The 22139-nt window shown below is 44.5% G+C and overlaps 1 protein-coding gene across 1 annotated transcript in view; it reads left to right on the forward strand.

Annotated features, from left to right (window-relative positions):
• Positions 1 to 22139, forward strand: part of MRL1 (Pentatricopeptide repeat (PPR) superfamily protein) — a 97242-nt gene that overhangs the window by 51277 nt on the left and 23826 nt on the right. The window lies entirely within an intron of this gene.

The following is a 22139-nucleotide window of genomic DNA, read 5'->3' on the forward strand; positions in this document are numbered from 1 at the left end:
GAGTCTAGTGGGGAATGAGGCCGCCCCGACATGAAGCCTATGCTAGAGCGTTGACGGTGGGTTATGTGTGTGTAAGAAATCCTAGATTTACTATATTTAGAAATGTACTAAGGAACAGAAAGGAGATTGAAATAGCAGAGAACGAGGAATAATTGTATTGCTTGAGTGTCTGTAGTATGTATAGTGTGTCATCCATACAGTTGGACCTCTCTTATATAGAGAGTGAAGATTCACACATGAAAAGGTGTGTACTCCAAAGTGTATGTGCATGAAGAGGTGTGTACCCCTTGTGAAGGGTGTGACCCTTGATGAGAGGGTACATTACAATAGGAGTGTCTCTTCAATAGAATGTCTCTTGTGAAGGGTTGTGCCTCATAGGAAGTATCCCGTCGAAAGGGCATACCCTTCCACAAGTGTCCATTCATCATCAAACCATCCATAAGTCTAGATATAGAGAAAGGAATACGTCACAGATCGTGACATCCCCTCCCACTCAAAATAAGACCCTGGTGGAGATAATGAACTGATGTAGAAAAATATCACGGTAAATTCTGAAAATACTGCTGTAAAATGTCAGAGTACTGCTGTAAGTCTTCATCAGATTGCCAAGTAGCGTCGGAGTTGTCCAGATCTCGCCAAAGAACAAGGAATTTTGTGATAAGTCGATGTCGAGTCTCTCACTGTCGATGGTCCAGAATACGCTCAGGACATAATCGTCTTCGATTTCTAGGACATAATCACCTGCAGGAGGAACTGCTTCATCGCCTGGAATGTACGTCTTAAGCCAAGAAATATGAAATGTCGGATGGATTTTACCCCATGATGGTGGTAATTCCAATTTGTAACTTAAAGGTGAATTTTTCTTAATGATCTGGAAAGGTCTATAGTATCTAGGTCGCAACTTAGAAAACACAGACTTAACCGTCTTATAGCAATGTGGGGCTACAAATAATAGCACCATGTCACCAGTGTCAAATTCCAGGTGACGTCTATGTTTGTTGGCAGACCGTTGATACCGCTCTTGCGCTTTTTGCATATGATCCCTGACTTGGAGTAGAATGTCTTGCATTTCTTGAACCAGTTGATCGGCTAGGGCCACTCGATGTTGAAGTACAAAATTCGTTGGTACAATCGGAGTGTGTCCATAAGCTGCTTGAAATGGAGTCATGCTGATGGCACTATGGAAAGAGTTATTATAAGCAAACTCAAGGAGTGGTAGATACTCTTCCTAAACTGCTAGGCGTGACTGAATATAATGTCGAAGCATTTCTTCCAGAACTTGGTTGACTCTTTCAGTTTGGCCATCTGATTTTGGGTGATAGGCTGAACTGAACAGTAGAGTTCTACGCAAAGATTCGAATAGTGAAATCCAAAAGTGACTGGTAAACTTAGGATCTCTGTCGGATATGATATTCTTAGGTAATCCATGGTGTCTGAAGATGTGTTGTATGAAGAGTTTGGCTATGTCCGGAGCATGTGCACTGCTTTTGCAAGCAACAAAGTGTGCCATTTTGGACAATTGATCAACAATTACCATAATCTGAGTGTTACCTCTGGAGGATCATGGTAGTGTTGTAATGAAATCCATGGAAATAGTTTCCCATCTTTTAGTTGGAACTGGAAGAGGCTGAAGAAGTCCCGTTGGAAGTCGTCGGCTTGCTTTCATTTGTTGACAAGATAAGCAAGATGTAACCATTTTGATGACGTCGCTTTTCATTTGAGGCCAGTAGTATGTTGCACTGAGTAACCTATAAGTCTTGTTGATGCCTGGATGGGCAGCATAAGGAACTACATGATGCTCTTTTAACAAAAGACGTCGAACATCCTTGTCATGTGGTACACAGACGCGATCTTGATAATACAGAAGGTCGTCCGTATAAGAATAGGATGAGAAAATCTTCTATTCGGAAGTCGAAGGTTGATCTTTTGAAAGAACTTGTACTGCTGTGCCGAAGTCTTTATCATTGAAATACTTCCCTTTGAATGAATTCGGAACATCCACAGATAATGTAGAGATTACCATAGCTGATGCTAGAGTTAACCTGCTGAGAGCATTGTAACTACATTGCGTAGTCCTCGAATGTACTTAATGGTCATGTGAAAGTTGGCCAGAAACTCAACCCAGCGTGCTTGTCGAGCCTTCATGATTGGCTGAGTAAAGATATACTTTAGAGAGTGATGGTCTGTCTTGACCACCGAGTCAGCTCCCATGAGATAATGTTTCCAAGAGCGATAAGCATGTACAACGGCAAGAAACTCTTTATCATAAACCGGGTATCGGGTTTGGATATCAGAATGTTTATGGCTGTCAAAAGCAATAACTTTGCCTTCTTGCATCAAGACTGCTCCTGTAGCGATGTCGGAAGCATCGGTCATGACCTCAAATGGGAGGTTTGGGTCAGCAATAGCCATAACTGGTGTGGTAGTGAGTGCTTGCTTGAGTTGTTGGAAACTATACTCTGTTTCGGGAAGCCATTGAAAAATTGCTGTGCTTTTCAATAATTCGGACATAGGAGCTGCGATTTCGGAAAACTAATAGACCTTTGTATGGTAGAAGTTTGCCAATCCGAGAAAAGAGTGGACATCATGAACATTCTTAGGAGTAGGCCAGTTTCGGATTACCTTGACCTTCTTGGGATCCACAGAGATGCCTTGAGCTGAAATAACATGTCCCAAATAAGAAGCGAGTTCAATCTGATAGTCCATGAGACTAGGACTGGTGGTCAACCGAAGTTTGTCGACCATAGAACTAGCTAAGAAGTTATGAGAGCAGCCACTGTCGATGAGGATAGTGACCGTTGTTCCACGAATCGATCCTTGAACACAAAGTACTTGAGTGGCCAGGGAAGGTTCGGGGTTGTTGGCAAGGCTCAAGTGGATGGTATTTGCCATTCAAACAGCTTTGCCTTTCTTGTCTTGTGCTTGGATAGCATCTTCTGCTTGGGAAGTGCTAGGTTCTATATTGGAGTTTTGCTTTGGTCGCTTGGGACAATCGAACCATCTATGGTCGCCTGTACAGATGGTACAAAGTCCTTTTGTGCTGAGTTGTTCTTCTTGTCAGTGGCCGCACCTTTATGTTGGGGATGACGGTGATGACTTTGTGAAGAAGAAGAGGCACGATCCTTGGAGGAGTGCTTCTGTTGGAATCCAGTGTACGACTTTTGAGACTTCTGGGGATCTTGAGACTGTCGCTGACCTTGATTACCTGAGTTTTTTCTAAACCTGGGGTTATCTTGAGAGCGAGCACCTTTGGCCATAGTAGAGTTCTGTGTTCGATTAGCACTTTGCTTCCCGGTGTTTTGGAAATCTGTAATGCGCTCTGCGTACACAATAGCGCCAGCTGTGGTGGTGATGTTTGCTTTGAGGACATCAATGCGTAACGAGGGATTTAGGCCTGAGATGAAAGAATGAAGGCGATCATCCTCAGTTAAACCATCAATCTCCAGCACCAATGTGGTGAACTGAGAGATGTAGGAAGACAGGGAGCCTATTTGCTCAACCTGTCAGAGTTTTGAACGTGCTTGGAAGTCCGCATTGGCAGGTATGAACTGCTTACGGAGCACATGTTCAAAACGTTTCCAAGTTAACACACTTTTGCCATCCTTTAAGCGTCTTTGCCACCATAGGAAAGTTGTATCCTTAAGGAGGGAGGCTGCCAAGGCAATCTTTTTGCCTTCAGTGAGGTCAATAGTATCAAAGTACATGTGCAATTTTGCGAGCCATTGGTCAACTATTCGGTGATTTCGTTGACCAGTGTAGGCTTCCGGAAGTTTAATGTCAAGTCTTTTAGTTTTGGAAGCTTGGAGTAAACGGTAGAGGGCACGGAGTTCAGTGTTTTCTAACTCTGGTGGTAATGAGTCCACATAGTCGTCTGGTTGTGTCACGTCATCCTATGTATGTGTGGTACTGCGAGAATCTTGGAGTTGTTGGACTTTCTGGATCAAGTCGGAGATGCTATCCTGAAGCTGGGAAATTTGAAGTTGAAGTAGTGCTTCACCTTGTAAGTTGATTTCAGGGGTCTTTTTTGGACTTGAGTCGCTTATCTCCGGAGAGGCTGCACGTGAGCGTTGCGACATATCGGAGATCCTTGTGAGAAAAGCACGAACCTACGCTCTAGTTTGTACCATTCTTGGAAGAAGATTCGGGCTGCTCCCTGAGGTTGCTCATGTTGGAGGGGGCAGGAGAAGCAGGATGGAACCAGCCGTGGAAATTTGGTAAAGGAGGTCCTGTTTGAGGTAACATTGGTGATGCCGAAGTGGGTGTTATTGCTCGTGAGAGTACAGGGGTAGGTTGCAGAGTTCACAGATCTGAGAAAGGATAAGGAGCTGCTGTCGGAAGTGGAGGATATCCAGGAGAAGGAGTGCCTTCAGAGTGTAAATACTTCCTTGGGGAAGGTACAACCTATATAGGAGGATATCTGGGAGGTGAAGGAGGTGGAGAGTACCTTGGAGATGCTGAAGCTGAGGGGTAAAAGTCTCTCCAAAGATGGACAGCAAACTCGTGAGGAATATCGGGTTTTGGGTATCTTCGTGTCTCGTGGAACACAACCTGGATTGTGCTAAGGAAATAATGTAACTGAGGTGCCTCACGCAGAAGGTATAGGATGTGGTCCAAATCACTAGAAAGGCACGTGACACAGAAGACCCACGATGCCAAAGCTCTGAAATGGGCTGGTTGTGCAATCTGAACACGATATTATGTGGTAGATGATGCCTGAGGTGTCCTTGAAAGGACGGGTGAATTACCAGGGGTTTCCATACTTTAAGGAGGAGGCTTTCATTCGCTGTAATTTGATAATGAGCGTCAAATAACAATATGAAAGAGAATCTTTAGGAATAGAATGGAAAGAATTCACCTGGCATAGATTAGATTTGCCAATTTGTTGCATAGAATGGCCTGAAAATCTCTGTCCGGAGGTCCATTTACTATCTTTGCAGGTTCATGTTGAAGTGTGAGCAAGAAAAAGGTGCCTGGCGAGACTTTCAAGGCTAATAGGGGCGTTGGCAGAGGTGTGGTGCAGAAAAGGGCAGATTGTGTGGAACCAAACACGCGTTTCCTGCATTGATTTCAGAGGAAAAATGCCTGTGGGGTGCGAGGAGCAGATCTGGGCCTGGCTGGTCGGAATTGGAAGGCAGCAAAAGGGCGCTTTTCACAGGCTAAGGTGGCGAGATAAGCCAGCAGGATTCAGGCTGGTCTGAAATGCGATAGAGGGGCAGAAAAACTGCTGGGCACAGGCAGGTATGGTGGCGAAAAAGGGGCAGCCTGCTTGCTTGGGGTGATGCTTGCTGCGTTCTTCCAAGGCTGATTCACGGCAGCATGGGCAGGGATCTAGCGCTGAGAGACTGACAGGAACCCAAGGCAGCAAACCGGCTGATGGAGGGCTGCATATGGCGTGGAAAGAGGGCTGCGTAGGGAGGCGAGCCTGCGTGACGAATTTTTGTACGGGCTTTAAATGGGAATCGTCATTTCTTGTGTGGCTGCCTAGGTTGGGTAGTTGCTAAAAATTAAAGCGTGGGTTTAGTTAACCCATGGGTAGTCTAGGGTTAGGCCTAAGGTATGGGGCTGGGTTTTCCTTTTTAGCCCCTCTAGGTACCCTTTTATAAGGTGCTTGGTGCCAAAAGGTGTGCCTATTTGAAGGGGTGTGAGCCTTGGAATAGGTGTACCTTTTAATGAAGGGGTGTGACCCTGTTTTCAAAAGGGGTGTCCCCACACGAAGAGGTGTGTCCTTTTTTCCACGATGGGGTGTGTCCCTTGGGTGAGGAGTCAAAACTCTTCATCAAAAGGTGTGTCCGATGGTGGAAAAGGTGCGTCCCTTGGTTTTGGGACAGCCCAAGCACATGAAAAGACACGATTTTTGTCGTGTCCATTCACATCAACTCGTGATGTGTGGGAGATGGAGAGGCCATTGATGACTTTAGACAGAGTTGGCGCTAAAAATTTTTACGCTCATTCTCTCCATCTCTTCCATGCACAATGTGCACGAATATCCTTCTAGTGGAAAGAGATGTATGAGATAGGCGCTAGAAGGTGGGGGGCATTTCCTACAGGCAGGAGCGAAATTTGCTCTGATACCACTGTAAGAAATCCTAGATTTACTATATTTAGAAATGTACTAAGGAATAGAAAGGAGACTGAAATAGCAGAGAACAAGGAATAATTGTATTGCTTGAGTGTTTGTAGTATCTGTAGTGTGTCATCCATATAATTGGGCCTCTCTTATATAGAGAGTGAAGAGTCACACATGAAAAGGTGTGTACTCCAAAGTGTATGTGCATGAAGAGGTGTGTATCCCTTGTGAAGGGTGTGACCCTTGATGAGAGGGTACGTTACAATAGGAGTGTCTCTTCAATAGAATGTCTCTTGTGAAGGGTTGTGCCTCATAGGAAGTATCCCGTCGAAAGGGCATACCCTTCCACAAGTGTCCATTCATCAAACCATCTATTAGTCTAGATATAGAGAAAGGAATACGTCACAGATCGTGATAGTGTGTGACCCATTGTGGTCTCCTAGTAGCGGTAACCCTCGTCAGTTGTGCCCCTGACTTAGTGAACATGTAGGGGAGAGGGGACGAGCATTTTCCGAGCGAAATCTTCCGAGCGTCCGAGCGAAGGAAAAAAAAAGCTTCCAACTATGCAAAAATATGACAAAAATGGATCAGAAGAAAACATAGTTTCACTTAGAAATATGAAAAGTATTATAGGAATGCCTATTTTATACACGAATATTTATGTGAATCTTTGGGAATGGTGAGAACATAATGGGATGGCTTTTGAAGAAACCCACATGTAGAGTAGACTTCTCTATGAAAATTCCCTTATGATCCTTCTTACAACTTTTTACTTAATAGGGGGTGACATTGAAAAACCTCTCTCAACCTATCTTCATGAAAGGGTTTCTCCAAAGAAAACTCATTGAAGTAAGCCATCAAGGTAGTTTCGCCAGCGAAACCCCTTTGAACAAGGTCTTTCAAGGTAGTTTCGCTGGCGAAACTACCTTGGACAGCACTTTTAAAAGTGACATAACTTTCACATCCAATGTCCAAATATAGTCATTCAGCCACTCAAATTGATCGGAAAACCCCATTTGAGCACATCTATGGGGTTATATTTTGGAAAACCTTGCATATATAGTATTAAATATTACATGTATTTTATGAGAGTGATATATGAGCCCAAGTTAATACTTATTTACAGTAATTTAAACTTCTGTAAAAACATGTCCATAAATATCTTGTTATTAATACTATAAAAACACTTGAAAGATATTGCCATATGATATATTTAATAAGTAATTATTTATGTATAATATTATTATATTGAGAGTGATTATGAGGGACGTTTCTTAAATGAATTATTTTTCAATACTTTTTTAAGGTAATAACAATGATACAAAGGCATGTCTATGAATAAGAAGATTTATGTTATGTAAAAATGAATGAGTGACTAGTCTGTATAATTTTATGATAAAGGGATCTAGTTTTAATGAAAATAAAAGTGTAAAAGCCATGTTTCCTAAAGAAATACTATTTTTAAAATCTCTTGAAAAACACGCTCGTATAAACCTGCTCATAGGTTTTTGCTCGTAAAATTGACGCATCCTAGGGGAGATCTTGAAGCATGATTCATGGATCTACCCGTTGACGGGTTTGTCGTGTCACCGGTTTTGGATCTCGGCCTCGTCGACCACCCGTGATCCATTGGTCCATGTGACCTAGCTGGAAAACCTCCATGATCATGCTTTGATTAGAGTCTGGCTGTGTGTATTGACCCTGCATATGTAGCCGGAGCAAGTACTATGTGCTAAACAGCCTCCTAAATAAAGACAGTGAGACGTCTCTGATCTGGATAGGAGAGGAAGCTAGAGAAGAGTGTGAAACCACCTCCGAGGAGACATTGATAACAACCTCGAATCTCATAATACACAAGGCACCTGAAAGTAGAAGTGTTCCCTCGACTCGATCTCCTACTGATCACATAAGTTGGAGATGCGGCTCTTCATCTAGTCCACTCTAACTACGGAGTTGGTGCAATGAGGCATGGAACTGCCTGATTGATATCCTCAATGAATATAGTAGATGGATCCGGATGGATCAATGAAGCCCTCCTTTGAAATTTGTAAGTCGTGGTTTCCTATAGAAGCGGAGCTTCAATGTAAGCTCGTTGGACACCAACCAAGTTTTGAAAGTGTGTAGCTATAGAAGGGCCTCTCGAGTAACCTAGTTGACCTCGTGATATGTGAGTGGGACTGAAGGGGCCTCGATCCCTATACTGGAAAGGGGGTAATCTATCCATGTGAAGGCCCAAACTCTCAAGCCACATGCATGTATATGCATATCAACAACTCCGATCACCCTTAGTTGTTGCTAGGAGGAAGATAGTGCTAGCCGCGATATTTTGTGCCATCCTAAGGTACAAGAGCCATACTCCCTAACTCAGTGGAGGTATGTGTTGACCTGAAATGCCATATCAAGGTCCAGTGGAGATGCATTGAGCTCAATTAGAACAATTTGATGGCTTGTTGTGGATTATCCGTGATAGCAAGCGAACCTAGAGAGCCACTTACTAGAGCGCAATCTACGTGTAATAAATTAGACCCCCACAACAAGGGCCACCATACATGCCTATTGGGCGGACAAAGGAATCAAAGAGAAGAGACTTGGTGAGAGAGAGAGAGAGAGAGAGAGAGAGAGAGAGAGAGAGAGATTTAATGTCTTCGAAGGCCTCACGGTCTTATGAGGCAAAGTACAAAATCAAAGTGACACATACTCATACAAGCCACAAAGGGCTGAGGAAAAGGGCTCACTAAGACCCTTTGTTGAGTACTATATAGTGACACATGCTCATGCAAGCCACAAAGGGCTAAGGCAAAGGGCTCACTACAATCCTTTGCTGAGTACTATATAGTGACACATGCTCATACAAGCCACAAAGGGCTCACTAAGACCCTTTTTTGGCAGAGAGGCAGAGATATAGAGAGAAAGAAAGAGGGAAAGAAAGATATATTAACGTCCGCGGGAGGCCTCGCGGGCCTATGGGACATCCATTCCAACATGGGAGAAGTGTAGGTTGAAATAGGACCCTAGGCTAGTTACACGTTCCACTACGCCGAGATGCGGAGGGTGCTGGTCGTGATAATCACCCCGCGGGGTATGCGCGTGCGCTCTTGACGGGCGCTCGAGGACCCCCCCAACACATTCTCGTTTCTGAGAAACCTTGGCGGTTGGTTTGTAAGGTTACCGAAGTAGGGGACTAAGGTTCTCCCTACCATTTCTCCCTGTTTGGACCTCTAATATAGATAACGAGGCCACCTTCACGACCTTCTCCCTTCCTTCCCTTAGGCGGTTCGCCTCACTTGAGTTGCTTGACAACCCTTTGCCAAGTGCTTATGACGTCGAAGTTGCCTCCACGCGCCACCTATGCCAGGGAACAAGTAGGGCGTCGCTGGCGATATGGGATATGCCGACTCGGCGTCAGCGGCTTCGTGCCGCACTAGAGTGATCCAATGTGCGGTTCTGCACGTCCTACCACTTCTCCATTCATTTCTGATGCTAATCATGAAACACCATAAGCAGCGAGGTGTTAAAGTCGAAGATTTGAAGTGAAATTCTTGATTTGTTTGTTAGACGTTGTATTGAATCTTTCTTGTTTTCCCCACCATCCTATGACTGGACTTGAACCGGTTGCCATTTCCTAGTACATGGGAATGCTCTACCCAAGGAGCTACGTGAGCCAAAATAGCGGCACGAGGGTCTGCCCATCTGCCCCTTGCTAGAGGAGATGTGGGTAGAGGGCAGATACACTGGCTGTGCAAATGGAGTTTTGGAGACCCCTCACTGCTTATGGGGTTGCCCCCGTCGCATAGTGGATATGACCAGCGTCCTTCAGGATTGTGGCTAGTACACAGAGGATGAGCAAGGATTTCACTTAGGGGATAGCAGCCTTGCTCACAAAGGGAGGACACGCCTTTGCGATTGACCTTGTCTCTCCGGCTTACAGGAATACATAGACAGCAGGTCTCCCGGATTGAGATTCATGATGCAGTTCAGCCCTCCCGATCAGGCCCACCACCTTTACCGAAGGATGGTGTGTGGGAGACAGTTTCCAGCATCACTCCCTAGAACATCTGGGTCGCTCGATGTAATTGAGGGATGGGAGGCCAGACGATTTCCCCGACGGCTACTCTAGTAGCCATCTTGTAGGATATCATCTTCATGTTGCGAGCCATTTTGGAGCGTGGTACTCCGGGCTCAAGAGCTATTGCCAAAAGACAGGAGTGTTTCTGCCAGGCATGCCTGGCACGAATCTTCTACAGCCTTTCCGTGAAGGGTATTCGTTGGATGTATAGACCACCACCTTGGTTGCGAGCTCCTATTTCAGAATCTCTTTAGGCTGTGAGCCAAGAGATTTGAAAACGTGTGGCTTTCTTACAGTTGGCAACCTATTTCTCTTTTGTATTTGCATCGACAGCTCCTTTTGGAAGCTGTTTGTATGGTTGTTTTTCAAAGCATTAATAGAGTTTACCTTTTTCTGGAAAAAATAAATCAGGCGGGATAATAGGACCCTTAAGTATGATAAGTGTAAGAGGCTCATTTAGCTTTTTATGTTTTAAATAATTATTTCATTCTGTAAATTATTTCTTTCATTCCTACATGAGAGAGAGAGAGAGAGAAAGAAAGATGTATTCACATCTTTAGGAGGCCTTGCGGGCCTATGAGACAAAGTACAATCACAAGAAGTAACCTCTGTGGGCTGAAACAAAGGGCTCACAAGGCCCCTTAACAAAATAACATGAATCTAGTACTTAGGCTCAAGGTCGAAATACATAGCCTGTGCTGTGGCTCTCCTATGAGCCGTGAGCCCGATCGTGTCTCTTGGCGATAAGAGGCGTGGTCTCCGTGATCTCTATATCAGGCGGCCATATTGATGGTGACCTCTTTGGTCGGACGATCTCCCCTGAGTATAGCTGTGATGGGTGAGACCTCCATCGTCCATGCCCTAGTCCGTCTCTGCCTCTCCACGTCGCCGTCTCGTCTCGCTAGTCCACTCAGCCCTGTCATCTTTCTCCTTCTCCAAGGGCAGACTCAAAAGTGTAAAAATCTGTAACTTGTCATTGGACTCTATCTATCTCAATCTCGCAGGGGCGGCTGTCTCATCCTGCTCTCTAATGCGGCGCGTCAGGGTCTCTCTATGTTGTCGCATCTTCATCAAAATAGAGACCGATGCAATCCTGGTCCTGGAAACAGATCAATTGGGAGAGACGCCCAAACTCGTGTCCCTCTTGGAATAAGAAATGGTATCATCCTTGGATCTCATAGTATACCCCCTTGCCCTCGTGTAAGTTGTGCCCTGGTTGAGAGAGAGAGAGAGAGAGAGAGAGAGAGAGAGAGATTTTATTCTTGTTTTTTGGTCAATTTTTGTTTCTTGATTTGTTAGTTTATTTTTGCTTAATCACCTTCTTCCTTTCTTCTTTATTTCTTGTTACCTTTTTCTTTTGTTTATTTGATGTATTTTAGTAAGCATTGGGTTTGCCCCAAAGACTCCATGGGTCTTTAGAAATTCAGTATAGCTGCTTATGCTCGGGCACGGATGACGACATAAATGTTGCTTTGCTTGCTAATATGTCTACCTTTTGTTTTTCATTTTTCTTTTGAAAAATCTCATTTGTCTTCTCTTTCGTTTTCTCTTTTATTTTCTTTGTAGAATTTTGGACTTTAGAACAACAAAAAACTAAATTTATACAATTGGATATATTCTAGTCTTACAAAGTGCGGTGTGTGTGTGTGTGTAAAAGGATCCGGCTAGAGAGCAACCAGTCCATCCTAGGGTCCCGATAAAGGTCTAAGCTCAACTATGTAGAGGCCAACCTTGTTTGACCCGAATAGTGCTCATGATCTCGTCTGTCCATCCTGCACCTCTGATAAAGTGCTACGACTGCCTAGATGATCTCCTGAAAGTAAATATTACAAAACTTGCTAAATATTACAAAACTTGCTATGTAGTAGCTTTCTAGTTTTTGGGCTAGCTGCTCCAGCAGAATTTTCAAGTTATTTCTTCTGTCCCCATAACCTTCCCTGATATGTACGTAGGCTCTACATTTTAGGAGTACATGCTGCTCAATTTCTACATCCCTTGTGGGGCAGATTTGCCCATCTCTACCTCTGGATCATATGGACTGGTTTTAATTTTGCAGATTAGATGCCTTTTAAATATAGATATGTCGTCCCGAGGTATTTCTGCATCCCATAGCTGTCCATTGGGTTAATTTCTTGCTTGTAGAACTGCATTTTTGTCCCCATATTTTGCCATAGTTTTCGTGGCATTTTCTGCATCACTATCTTCACATGCGTCTTCTACAAGCATGTTCTGGTGTCTCAGCAGCATATTCTGGTGTATCAGTAGCTGTTATACCCCATGATTCCATCCACTTCATCCCCTCCCTGGCTGTGACATCCCATGCTTTGCATGTTCTGGTGTATCAGCAGCTGTTATACCCCATGATTCCATCCACTTCATCTCCTCCCTGTGACATCCCATGCTTTGCATAGCTTCCATCACTTTGTGTGGTATCCTACTGGAGTCCATGTTCTCAACCTTGTTGAGGAAGCCATGAATCCTCCCCTTCTAGAGGTATCATACTTGCTTCAGCCAGTAGGATGGTGTAGGGCGTATTAACATCTACTCCCCTATTAGGAAATGTTTATTAAAATGTTCTATTCTTTCCTTGTAGACCCTAGAGAGTCGAGGTGCCCAAGCTGGGCAGCCGTAAAGGATTAGTGTCCGCAAAAGCATAGTGTATATAATTTTTTTCATCTCCCAATTCCAAAGATGCGACTTCCTACTTTTATTCTGGAACCTATTCCTGCATTTATTAGAGAGAAAGAAAGAAAGATATATTAACGTCTGTAGAAGGCCTCGCAGGCCTATGGGACATGGTACGGAATCAAGTAACTCATACAGACCAATGTGGGTCGGGGCAAAGGGCTCACTAAGCCCTTGCTGAGTACTAAAATGCTATACTAGTACAAAATAGCAAAAAAGTAGCAAAATAGCATGAGGGTGGCATGAAAATATCAAGCGCTCAGAGCTAGAGTCCCAAGTGCATGAACCGGCTCCACGTATCCAGGCTCCATGGTGGCTCTCTGATGAGATGTAAAGAGCTCACGTATCTACATCTGTCGAGCTGTCTCTCGTGGTGGTGGAGGGCGTGGTCTCCTCAATCTCTGGATCCGATGGGCTATGTCAAGGGTGATGCCTCGCCTTGGTCGATCTCCCATGAGGAGAGCTGAAATAGGTCGAACCTCAATCATGTGTGCTCTGGTCGCCGTCGTGTGCATGCATGTATGTGTGTGTGTGTGTGTGTGTGTGTGAGAGAGAGAGAGAGAGAGAGAGAGAGAGAGAGAGAGAGATGATTATCGTCGTCTTAACTTTCATAGAAGGCTGAATAGGACCTATGGGGCCCAAAAAAAGCATAGAAACGACGATGTTGCTAGTGTGAGAGAAACCATGTGGTTGCTGCTGCTAGCGAATGTGGGGGGGGGTGTGTGTGTGTGTGTGTGAGAGAGAGAGAGAGAGAGAGAGAGAGAGAGAGAGAGAGATGATCATTGTCATGTTAACTTTCATAGGAGGCTGAATAGGACCTGTGGGGCCCAAAAAAAGCATCAGAAAGACGACGACGTTGCTAGTGTGAGAGAAACCATAGTGGTTGCTGCTGCTAGCGAATGTGGGGTGTGTGTGTGTGTGTGTGTGTGTGTGTGTGTGTGTGTGTGTGATACACTCTATTCCTTTTCCTTTCAACAAGCTCGTTGATTCACAGGCACAATTCACCGGCGATGGCATCGTATTTTTCCTCCCAGCCTCTCTCATGGATTGCATGCACGTCAAAGATACGTAACTTTTATTCCTTCATGCCTATCCACAAGCCCACAATTTCCTAGATGGTTCCCTCCTACCACATGTCATCATTTTAGACCTTTAGCTTGGCACACCATTTACCCCTCTCTTGGGGCGCAATTAAAACGTTTGCCCCTTGGCATTCTTACACATTTAGGTGCACCTAGGCCTGAGCACTTAGAACCACCTAGTCGATGCCATTACACCCTCACCTAGGACCTTGGCAGTTACTTCCCTTGACCATTTAATTTACGCACATAAAATATTACAGAAGTCGGTCATCTAAGAGAAAATGCCCACCGATCTTTCTGAGGTCATGCTATCTCGGCTAGAGCATAACATTCCTTCCCTCTTCAAGCATCAACGTCCTCGATGATGAAATTTGGGAACACTCTCCGTAACTGGTATACGGATTCCCAGGTAGCTTCTGATAGAGCATAACATTCCTTCCCTCTTCAAGCATCAACGTCCTCGATGATGAAATATGGAAACACTCTCCGTAACTGGTATACGGATTCCCAGGTAGCTTCTGATAGAGGTAGACCATGCCATGCAACCAACACCGTGGGTATCTTCTGATTTCGCACTTGCATTGTTCCTCGGTCCAGGATTCTTGTTGGTTTGCGTCTTGCATTATCCTCTATCTCCTGAAACAAAACAACACCTTCGATTAGTGAGTCACCAGTATGCAAATTTTTCTTTAAACGAGAAACATGAAACACTGGGTGTACCTTACACCCCTGTGGAAATTCTAATTTATAGGCTACCTTGCCTATTCTTTTTAGAATTAACCATGGCCGACAATATCGAGGTGATAACTTAGCACACTCTCCTGCAGTCAAAGACTGAGTGCGAAGGAACTCTGAGAAAAACCTTTTCTCCTTCCTTAAATTCTCTAGCGGATCGGTTTTCATCCGCATACGTCTTAGCTCTATCCATAGCTTGGCGGATGTTAGCTCTCTCAAGTGCTAGCATCTCCCGCATCTGAACCACAAAGTTCGCGGCACTTGGCACTTTCTGAGGTACTTCAACTATAGTTGGATTGACTGGTCTATAACCATAGTTCAACTCAAACGGACTGAACCCTATAGAGGAATGTTTTCTATCATTTGGTTGATTCTTTCTGTTTGACGATCCGTTTCTGGATGATCCCCACTACTCATTCCCAACTTAGTCCTTAGCGTCTCAAATACCGCAGTCCAAAAATGACCGGTAAATTTGACATCTCTGTCTGACACTATGGATTTGGGTAATCCATGCAGGCGAAATATATGTCTAATGAACAAATCCGCCACTTGCGGGGCACTAACAGATTCTCTAGTTGAAATGAAGTGAGCCATCTTGGTAAGACGATCAACCACCACAAGGATAGAATCATATCCACCTTGTGTCGTAAGCAGACCTACAATAAAGTCCATGGAAATGCTCTCCGACTTACCTAGTGGTATCTCGAAGGGCTGTAAAAGTTCGGGTGGCTTCACTCGTTCTGCCTTACTTACCTGACACGAAAAACGTGTCACATATTCATGAATATGCTTTTTCATCTTTGGCCAAAAGAAATCTCGCTTTACAAGATCATATGTCTTCTCGACTCCTGGATGTCCCGCACATGGGCTATTATGGCATTGTTGAATGACTCTCTGCCTGAGATCATTCTGATTAGGTACTACTACCTTGCCATTTCTTTTCAGCATACCATCCCTTATGGCATATCTTGCATAAGTTTGGCCTTTTCTGGATGCCAGGTCATCCTTTTCCCCGGGTTTTAACACATGAGCCTTAGGCCATAGGCTCTGGACAAACTCGTCCACCCTTTGAGTTTCTCTTATCTCGGCCATTAGAGCACTCTTTAACACCGTGAAACTCATGTTATGCATAATGCATGACAACGCATCATCAACTTTATTATCCTTCCCTCTTCGATACCGAATCGTGAAATTAAACTCCTGCATGAGTTCTGCCTACCTAGCTTGGCGGCCTCTCAAGTCAGGTTGTTTATAAAAATGTTTGAAAGTATCATGATCAACATCCATATAAAACTCCGATCCATACAAATAATGTCGCCATGTTTTCAAAGCATGGACAACAGAATAGAACTCTAATTCATGAGTTGGCCAATTTCTTTGAGAGGGAGAAAGCTTCTTGCTTTCAAAGGCTACTGGCTTTCCCTCTTGGAAGAGAATTGCTCCTACCGCAATGCCACTTGCATCGGTTTCGAGGAACAACGGTTTCTGGGGATCAACTATTTTTAACACCGGTCTTGTGACCACAGCTTGTTTTATGGTGTTAAAACTTTCATGTTGATTCTGTCTACATATAAAAGGTACTTTATCTGAGGTCAGATTAGTCAATGGCGATACTATTTCGGAATATCCTTTGATATGCCTTCGATAAAATTGGACAAATCCCAAGAATGATCGCTAAAGCGGTCAAACTCTGAGGGATTGGCCAAGTCAGTATCGCAGCCACTTTCTTTAGATCCATTTCTACCCAGTCTAACCATACACAGTATAGTTTTCTTCTTATTCACATAAAGACTGGCTTTCCTCAAAGTACTGAACACTATTCTTAAGTGTTCGTGATGCTCAGTAATACTTTTACTGAATACCAGAATATCATCAATAAAATGTACTACAAACTTTCCGATATACGGACGTAGTAAATCGTTCATAAGCATGACGAATGTTGCTGGAGCATTGGTAAGTCCAAAGGGCATTACCAAAAACTCATAATGTCCAAACCTGCTTCTAAAAGCGGTTTTATGCACATCCTCGGCTCTAATACGGATCTGATGGTAGCCACACTTAAGATCTATCTTACTGAAAATTACGGCCCCATGTAATGCATCTAGCAAATCATCGATCGGAGCCATCGGATACCTGTGCTTAATAGTGATATTATTCAATGCTCTATACAGAGACGAAAAGTATCATCTTTCTTCTTCTTTAATATCATTGGCGAAGCAAAAGGTAAAAAACTTGGTTGAATTTGCCCCAGCTTGAGGTATTCTTCCAGTTGTCTTCGCACCTCAGCTTCGTCTGTAAAGCTTAATCTATAGGGAGGTCTATTTACAGGTTCTGCCCCCCGAGATAAGCTCAATTTTATGCTGAACATTCCGCTCCGGAGGTAACCCATAAGGTAACTCATCCCTAAAAGAATCAGAGAACTTCTCCGATATCTCTTTAGCCAACTCGGCCATTTTCCCATCTTGGGTAGCCTCAGTGCTAGTCGACGCATCATCAATCGACTCTACCGATGCTATACACAGATACAGAAACTCTTTCGGAGTCTTCCGAATTTCCATGGCTGAAATCAATGGTCCTCGAGGTAAATCCTTCTCACCTTGCAAAACATATTCTACCCCGTTCATCTTGAACTAGTAAATATGCTTTTTCCAATCAATGGCTGGATTTTTTCAAAAATGCCAAGCCATGCCTAGGGCTATATCTGCATGAGCAAGCCTGGTCAACTCAAAGTCCAGCTTCTCAACATAGTCCTGAATTCAAAGTCCAACTGGGTAACCCTCTGGTTCCATACTTCAGTTGAACTTCTGTCCGCCATCCTGACTGTATAAGCATAGTCAGACGGACTAGTTTTCAACTTGAGCCTCCTAATAAGCTTCGAGTTAATTACATTGTGCGTTGACGCTGAGTCAAACAACACAATCACATCATGATTGGCTACTTGCACTTTCATTTTAATCAACTCGGGTTCATTTTAATCAACTCGGGCTCATCGAAAACCGTATACCCCGTTGCTGCGGGCTTTGAAAGGATGTTATCAGGTGCACCGCTTACTAACTTAGTAACAGATACACTTAACAACACAGGTACTAACCTCTGAAAAGGTCCCGCCAATTGCATCTGCATATGTTCCGCATTGGGACTCTCCTGCATCTCCGCGTCGCATTCAGATATTATCATATTGGCCATGCGGCGGTCTTTGTTTGGTGGAGAATCTTTCCACTTATGTTGCTGAAGGCAGCCGAAGCACAATCCTTCTTTTCTAGCTTTTTCTTTTTGCTCAGGGGTCAATGAGGACTTTGACCAAGCCCGGGCTGCCATTGGAGTTACTTTCCTTTTCACCCCAACGGTGGTACTTGTCTTTGCTTGCCCCTCAACCGGCTTCACCTGCTTGGTTTGGCCACTTGGCTGTGAGACACTTGTCTTTGAAGTCCATTTCCTATGAAATCCCCCTTTTCTCGAGTACTCATGCTGAGTCCCTGCCTGCACAAATCCACTAGATTTTCCTCTGGCATCCTCGTAGTTCAGGGCTACTGCAATAGATTCATCTAATGTAGTCACATATTTAGCCTGAACTTCCATTTTAATCTTGTCGTTCAGTCCATAGATATAGTCTTTCAACTCAACCGACATAGGGAGAGGGCCTGTTATTTTCATAACACATTCCCTGAACTTGTCAGTGTACTCTGCCACCGACAAATTCCTCTGGTGAAGGTTTCTGTAAGCATCCCAAGCTTGGGACTCTTCGTCAGGTGGAAGAAAGTGTTTCTTAAATTCAGCATTAAACCCTTCCCAGGTGATAGGGGCAACTTGATCTTTCTATTGCTTTATCCACCACCTATCCGCTGCCTCAATAAACAGGTGAGTGGTCTCGCGGATTTTCTTTAGATCATATCTGATTTCACAAATGGCGAAGGCTTCTTCCCACTTGTGTAACCAAACCTCAATCACAAGAGAGCTGCGCTTGGTCATCCGACCAATGTACTTTTCCGATTATAGTTGGCAATATTAGGTACCTACACCTTCGCACGTTCCGACGAGTGTATACTGGGCTCTTGCTCTGTTGGAGCTTTGCCCTTTTCATTTCTAGATGGTCTAGCCGACAAGGCTTGCACCATTTCTCTAATTTCATTTTGACCAGCATTTACTTGAAGTTGCTGGTTCATGATCTGTTGTAAGGCATCTTCTAGTACAGAAATCCTACCCACCAGAGTAGGTGTTGTGTGATGGGACATTTCTTGCGTAGATCGCGCTCTAGATTCACCAGGATTTACCCTGGAATCTTGTCCCTCTGTCTCCATTCTTTCAAAAGGGAAAATATATATATTTTTTAATATATATATTTTTTCACCGCACGCCAAAACTCCAAAAGTATCACACTTCAAATTTCCCTTTTTTTGCTGTACAAGAGTAAATGGACTGCGAACTGAAAACGGAAAATTTGTATAGAAGAATGGAAAAAAACGCCCCTTGGAAGCTCCACGTAGTCTTGAGAAGATACTCCCCTTCAACCAGTCCAATAATTGCAGATAGGTGAGAGTCTGAAGGATTCGTCCAAGAAAGGCCTCAGGTGCTGTGAGCTAGTTGGGACGAGATGTGAAGTTAAGCAAGGCCTCAAAAATCTGCGCCACTCCCGTGTTTCTCAGACTTCGTAGAGGTTATTTGAACCCATGTAGTTGACGGAAAATTTTTTTCAAGGTAATCCTGTAAGTAACCTGCGCACGTGAACCCTGCGCTACCCTGATTTACTGCCTTGAGGAGCTGCTAGATGACCCGTCAACCATGCATCGGCGTCGAGTCACCCACATAGCTATGACGCTGTCCGTGCATCGTCCATCACTGCGCCTCAATTCGCTCTCTGATTCGGAATCAGCCTCAACCCACGTCGTTCATCGTCACACGCTCTCTAGGCACTTGTTCAAGCCTTTGCTAAGATGTGGGTGATCCATCAATAGAATGTCATTTGCGAGGGACAGAATTGAGTCTCCTGCATTTGGGTGGCAGACTTTGTTGTTTGTTGCTGCATCATCGGAGGCAGGCTGATCAGAGTTGGTGCGGAAGACCTACACAGAGCACCTTCACGGTACTGAGGAGTATAGCTTGTCCTGTATAGAGGATTGTGGAAGCCAAGAGCCCGTTAGAGCCCATCGCCGCCCATCGTCAGCCTACCCCGCTGATTTCCGTCGTCGCCCATAACACCCTGCGCTTCCTTCATACGCAATTCGTATGAATCCCTTCGTCGAACCTGAGCGCTCTGATACCAAATGATACACTCTATTCCTTTTCCTTTCAACAAGCTCGTCGATTCACGGGCACAATTCACCGGCGATGGCATCGTATTTTTCCTCCTAGCCTCTCTCATGGATTGCATGCACGCCAAAGATACGTAACTTTTATTCCTTCATGCCTATCCACAAGCCCACAATTCCCTAGATGGTTCCCTCCTGCCACATGTCATCATTTTAGACCTTTAGCTTGGTACACCATTTACCCCTCTCTTGGGGCACAATTAAAACATTTGCCCCTTGGCATTCTTACACATTTAGGTGCACCTAGGCTTGAGCACTCAGAACCACCTAGTCGATGCCAATACTCACCTAGGACCTTGGCAGTTACTTCCCTTGACCATTTAATTTACGCACATAAAATATTACAGAAGTCAGTCATCTAAGAGAAAATGCCCACCGATCTTTCCAAGGTCATGCTATCTCGGCTAGAGCATAACTGTGTGTGTGTGTGTGTGCGCGCGCGTGTGTGTGTGTGTGTGTGTGAGAGAGAGAGAGAGAGAGAGAGAGAGAGAGAGAGAGAGAGATGATACTATATGATATGGTCGTATTAAAGTCCTCCGTGAGACCCTTTAGGATCTATGGGACTGGCGATCACTATTAGTTGCGTGTGTGAGAGAGAGATGTCTGTGAGTGGCAAAGATGTCTCGGATCTGCGTCTGTCTAGCCGTCTCAAGCTGTGGTGGCCGAGGAGGGCATGGTCTCCTCGATCTCTTAACCCACTGAGCTATGTTCATAGTGACCCTCGTCTCGAGCGGTCTTCTTTGAGGAAAGCTGTGATAGGTCGGACCTCAATCAAGTGTGCTTTAGTCGCTCTCCATGTCACGGGTAGCCTCTGCAATCCTCTCTAAGAAATCCATACCGCCCACATGTCAACTAGCTCCTCCTCCTCCATTCCACTGTGTCTTGGAGCTGACTCAGATGCATAGAAATTTGTGACATGCCGCTGTGTCTGGTCAGCCTCCGTATCCTGTGGTCTAGTCCCTTCCTGCTGCTCCCTGATCAGTCATAGCAAGGTCTCCCTGTGGCGGCACATCTCAAGTAGATAGAGCCCAATGCAAACCTAGTCATGGAAGTGGATTAGTCGTGACAGTGGGCCGAACCCACTCCCATCTTGGTAAAGATAGTGGTATTGCCCCTAGATCTCATAGTAGGCTGGGCAGGTGTAGAGAAAGTGCTCCTCTGTCTCAATCTCTCAAAGTGTGCATAACATATAGGTCCTTTGCTCTCTGGATATACGTGCTGCTATCCTTGTCTCAATTCTCAGCTGATGGGATGAAACCCGCATCTGCCCAATGGCGATCCTCAATGCGTGTGAGACTCCCTTGTCCTCGAGATACTGGGGTTTGATGATGAATCCCTCCTCCGAGACTCTCAAGAAATGGTCGCGGTGATAAGAAAAAAAAGAAAGACAACCAAGAATTATGTACTTCACCACGTCAGATAGCTGAGACTTCATAGGGATCAGCTGCAATGTGGGCTCGTAGATGATGAGCTTATGAACCAGATTCCAGAGTATGTATCTTTGTAATAGGCACCGAGACAAACCCCCACAAAAAAAACTGACTGAACATGGATCATAGAGACTCAAAGAGAGCCAAAAGACTACACAGCCCGAAACAGATAAACTTAGAACTGAACTTCCCCCCAAAACTCAGAGAACAGTCAGCCTCAGAATACTATGAACCCACAGCCCACACTCCTAACTCTCCATCAAGAACAACAGCTGGTAACTCCCACAAAGCTGCAACAGCGCCACCAACAGTCCTTCTCTATCAGTACCCAAAAATCTCCCACGATCAAATCAGCATAAGATCACAACCATGTCAAAGAGGCTTCCAATTCCTTTAGGATAGCTTCTCTTCCCTCACAAAGCAGAAGATCAGTGATTGACGAACATCTGCAGCAAGCATCGATCTCACGTTCCACGAAGAGTGCCCAGCTCCTTTAGGACAACCATCATCGATGAAGGTCACGTTCCATTGCCCTAAGCCTGCAATTTCTTCGTCCCTCTATCTCTTGCATACGGAATTCATGGAGTCTCTGTCGCTAAGGATACTCCATGCTGCATAGTAGCGCTATTAAAGCTTGCATGCAACCCCGTACACACACATGAAAAGCCCTTTGACATGGACACCATAACATATCAAATTCCTGTAACATGCAAGTGCACATTGACTCAGGAAAATATTAAAAAAACCCTTCATGACTTTACTTTACAT

The sequence above is a fragment of the Dipteris shenzhenensis genome, chromosome 31, assembly GCF_047967505.1.
Source record: "Dipteris shenzhenensis isolate YYH24624 ecotype China chromosome 31, Dip_SZ_1.0, whole genome shotgun sequence".
Lineage (NCBI taxonomy): Eukaryota > Viridiplantae > Streptophyta > Polypodiopsida > Gleicheniales > Dipteridaceae > Dipteris > Dipteris shenzhenensis.